Raw genomic sequence first — 5,000 nt, 5'->3', positions numbered from 1 at the left:
CAGTCAGTCAGTCAGTCAGTCTGTCTGTCTGTCAGTCTGTCTGTCTATCTATCTATCTATCTATCTATCTATCTATCTATCTATCTGTCTGTCTGTCTGTCTGTCTGTCTGTCTGTCTGCCTGCCTGCCTGCCTGCCTTCCTGACTCTCTGCTTGTTTCAACCGTGTCATTTCTGTTCGTTTTATTTATTTCGAGTACAATCATCGTCGCTCCGAAAATACGAACAATTGAACTTTGCAAAGCGTTGCAGCTGCAGTATAAATAAGCAGTGTGATAACAATAACATTTTTGTTGATTCAGTATCCAACTGCATAAATAACTGAATTCATACAAATATATAAATAGACTTAGCACTATCAATGACAATATGTTTTTGCAAGTGTTCGAGTGACGTTTAGGAAATGTGTCAGTGGCAGTTATTATGCCACTTCTCGTCCTTAACAATACTCCGTTGACAATACTCCAGATATAATACAACTAATTCATTAAATATGATTCCTACGGCTATTTGAGAATGGATTTTTTTTCTTTCTCTCTCTCGTGACTAATTAACAAATTCGAGAATGTAAATACATGTAAAAATTGAATCTCTCGATTTAGTCCGTGACATATAACATTTCATTTTCATTTTCGTAATGGACAGTAAGGTTTACAGATGTTATTCGTTTGGAAAATTATTCTGCGTGAATGGAAACAATAATTTGGAAATATAATGTAAGGTTCGTTTGCGAATTTCACATTTGTCTGCTTTTGATTGATACTAATAAGGAAACACAATTATTTTGAGTTACTATAGTAAGATAAAGTAATTACTCATGATTAATGAAATTTAATTCGAAATAGTTAATTGTCTAGGTAAGTTTAGATACTGGTTGAGTAACTGCACTATTATATGAATGAAGTAACAACAGTGACAACGGTAATCATAGTAATCGTCATAATAACAAGGATACTGAAACTATTCCTTCTGATGACACTGATAGTAATGATGATCATCATTATCAGCTGTATTATCATAATAGCACTCATCATTATAATAATCATCCCATAATTGTTAACATTATCATCATCATTATCATTCTTTTAATTTATTATTATCATTGTAATTGTTATCGCCATCACCATCACCATCAGCGTAACTATAATGTTCATATATATATTATCGTTATCATAATCATTATTATTATAGTACGTTGATCCTGGTAGTGCTCAGCGTCGCAGCCTTGGCTTCTAAATACGTTCTTCTTTGCCTTCCTCTCGCTCTTTTGCCCTCAATTTTCCCCAATGTCTCCAAACATTCAAGTGTTTCTCTTCTCATTACATGACCGAAAACCCTCATGTGTCTTTGGTTCAAGTCCTTTAATTAGTGATCTTTACACTCCAGCTCTTCTCAACACATTCTCGTTTGTCACCCTTTCAATACATGGTATCTTTAGCATCCCTCTCAGGAATCACATTTCCGTAGCTTCTAGACTTTTTATCATCGCTTTGCTGATCGTCGAAGTTTCACTACCACCTAACAGGACAGACCACACGTAAGATTTCATCACTCGTATACTTGTCTTGGTCTTGATACCCGTTTTCCAGAATGTTACCCATCTGCTCAAAAGCTGCTTTCGCCATGCCAATCCGTGTTTTGATTTCAATTTCACATCTCCCATCCGATGTTATTAAACTGCCCAAGTAACAATATTGATTCACCTGCATAATTTGTTCTCCTTTAATAAAGACTCTGCAACTAGGAACCTTCGCATTCTTTGAAAACACCATCGGAAAAGTCTTTTTCTTGTTGATCAAGAGTCCAATCTTTTCCTCATTACCGCATCTTAAGGATGCTGAAGCTTTTCACTTGAGTCAGCTAAAATGACTATCATCCGCGGATCTCAGGTTAGTTATGTTCACACCTCCGATCTTTACACCTTCCTCACTCTCCAGGTGCCGCATTATCATCTCTGTGTACAATCCAAATAGGTCTGGTGATGCCACACATCCTTGTCTACCTCCTCGGTGGATCTCTACATATTTATCAAGGTATTATCTACTCTGATCGCTACAGTCTGGTCCCTGTACAGGTTCTTCAGTATCTCAATATTCTTTACAGTGACATCCAACCCTTCCAGGGTCTCCATCAGCGGTTTGTGTCTCACATTATCGAATGTTTTTACGCAGTCATGCACAGATGTTTTTTGCACCTGTATTGCTCTTATGGAAACCGTTCTCAGAATGAAAATAGCATTCCTGATCCCTTTGTCAGGCATAAAGCCATATTGTTTTTCAGCGATCTCTCCATTAGTTCTGCCACGGATCCTCTCCAAAAGAGTCTTTGAGATCAGCTTCGTGACATGGCTCATCAGGTATAATTCACACTTCTTTGCTCCAGCTTTCTTTGGCAGAGCAATTATACACGGATTTACAAAGTTCTTTAGATATCCGACCCTTCATCACAGTGTTGTCATCATTTTGATCCCAGTGTTGTCTAAGGTTATGTTCATTTCGACTGCAATATCGTCAGGACCCACTGCTTTTTCGTTTGGCAGTTTCCTGATAGCGTTTCGGACTTCGTCCTCTAGGATAGGAAGATCTTCCTTGCATTTCATGATAGCTAGTTCTGTTCCTCTGTTATCAGCAAACAGATCCGAAATATGCTCTTCCGATCTTTTTAAGATGTCTTCTTTATCTATCAATATCTTGCTATTCTTAGCCTCAATGCAACTCGATGCATAACATGACCTGCATTTGTTGGTGGCTTGTTTGACCTTTTCATGCATTTTTTGTGGGTTAACTTTCTCAAGTTGTTCTCCTTCCACACACATGTTCAAAAACTTGTCTTTCGCTTCCTGGCCCTTTCACTAGACCTCTTTGTTCAAGGCTTTGTACCTTTCTGTGCTATGTTTCCTTTCTCTCTGTTCGTCCATTAGTAACAGAATCTCCTCCGTCATCCCCTTCTGCTTTGACTTCCTCTCCACTGTTGTAATCACTTTCTCAGCTGTGGTCAGTGCTACTTGCAGTTTTGCGAAAAGATTATTACTGCATTCTGTTTCATTTTGTAACTGTAGGCTGCTTTCAACTCTGCACTGCATCTAAGCAGTTGGAAGTTCTTTGGTCTGCAGGCTGAGTAGCTTCCTTGGTTTGAATTTTAGTGAATATACTACAGGTACATGATCACTGTCACATTCGGCTCCAGGGTAACACTTCGTTTGCAACACTGCATTCCAGAATATTCTGTTTATTGTAACATAGTAAATCTGTTTTTTGTCTATGCCGTCAGGGCTTTTCCATCTCCATAGTTCTCTGGAATGTTTTTCAGACCAAGTGTTCAGAATAACCTGTCCATTCTGCTCATACCATTCCTTCCATCTGTCTCCTCTCTCATTTTCTACTCCTAGACTATGGGGATCCACTATATTCTGGTAATTTCCTTTCCCAGCTTTAGCTACTACTACCTCCTGGGATTTGCGGTATTTCAGCATTGCATCCAAATCGCCATAGAATGCATCAGTATCCTCTTCTAAACTGTCACTCGTTGGTGCATATACTTGTGTCAGCGAGAGATTGTGTGGCTTCGCAGATTATTTGATTCGATACTGCCCAATAACCAATCAATGCCTTTAAACTTCTTTACTTAGCAGTATACCAACACCCTCTTCATGCTTTTTGACATGTGTTGTGTATAGCATACACATATCTTCTGTATTAAACGATCGTGTCTGAGTCCATCGTACATCACTCATTCCCTCATGTTTATTCTGGTCATCTCTTGCTTCAGATTGTTAAATTGTCCTTTTTGATTCATAATTTTCCACATTCCCTGTGGCTATTTTGAAATTCTTTCTTAAGTTTTGATGAAGTTATTGTTGGATAACGACCTTACCGGCCTCATATCTGCCACTGCCGGACGCAGATCAGTCGTAGCTTCGTTTACACGTATTACTCGGAATCAATTGAAGTACTTGACATGCTAAACTTGGAGCAGAAATTTCGTGTTGACGGCCTCAGTCCCCTTCCCCAGGAAATGCCATCAAAACTGGAGCCTGTAGGTCATCCCGGACCTCGCAGTGGTTGCTGCGAGCCTGAGTGATGCCACCCGTAAGCTAGCTAGTTGCTGGTTACCGCCTGCCATCAAAACCGAATCTCTATGCACAGGAGTAGCTCCCTTGTCTGCTGCTCCGGTTCACCCGTCACCGATGCTACCCAGTGACTTCCGTGATATTTACCCCATATCTGGGACCATAACAGGTACTGCCACCCTTGTCCGGGATGGACCTATTAGTAAAATACCTTATTTCCAATAACCACAATATACCAAATACACGTAATATGTGTGGATTCGGTAACAAGCACACACATTCGAGGAAAGGAAAATGTCGATAAGCGCAGTGATTAGAGACTGAGAACTCTTGTGATTTTGCAAGAGTTAGCAAATCACTGAAGTTTATAAGTACAGTAAGTTATATCTAGAGTCGTATTAACGTCCCGGATGTGTGTGTGTGTGTAGGTAGTTGATGCGTTATTTTATTTACTGTTATTATTATTACTCTCTATTATTATTATTATTATTATTATTATTATTATTATTATTATTATTATTATTATTATTATTATTATTATTATTATTATTAGGTGAGGGATGCGCAGAGGAACACCATCAACCACTGTACTGACAAAGTACTAAATAAATATTAGGTTCACCCTGGTAGTTATAATAGTACTGAAGCTATTTAATTAAGGTCACGATGTACAATTACGTGTTTAGAGCCACAAACTCTCTTTGCCAGCTCTTCATGAAACGCCGTTTCTCTCTCTCTCTCTCTCTTTCTTAAAGAAGAGAATGTAAATAAAACTATTAACTCCACAAACACGAAATGTTCCGTATCAGAAAAAGAAAACAAAATTAATGAATATAAAGAGTACAGACTCATGACGCGTTTGCATATTTTCTTGAGAAAAGCTGATCGGACTGAGCGTTGACAGGTGGTGGAGACGATAGATCACGGACAAGG

The sequence above is a fragment of the Penaeus chinensis genome, chromosome 31 (genome assembly GCF_019202785.1).
Source record: "Penaeus chinensis breed Huanghai No. 1 chromosome 31, ASM1920278v2, whole genome shotgun sequence".
NCBI classification, from domain to species: Eukaryota; Metazoa; Arthropoda; class Malacostraca; order Decapoda; family Penaeidae; genus Penaeus; species Penaeus chinensis.
The sequence above is the reverse complement of the archived record's forward strand: the minus strand, read 5'-3'. Positions refer to the sequence as shown.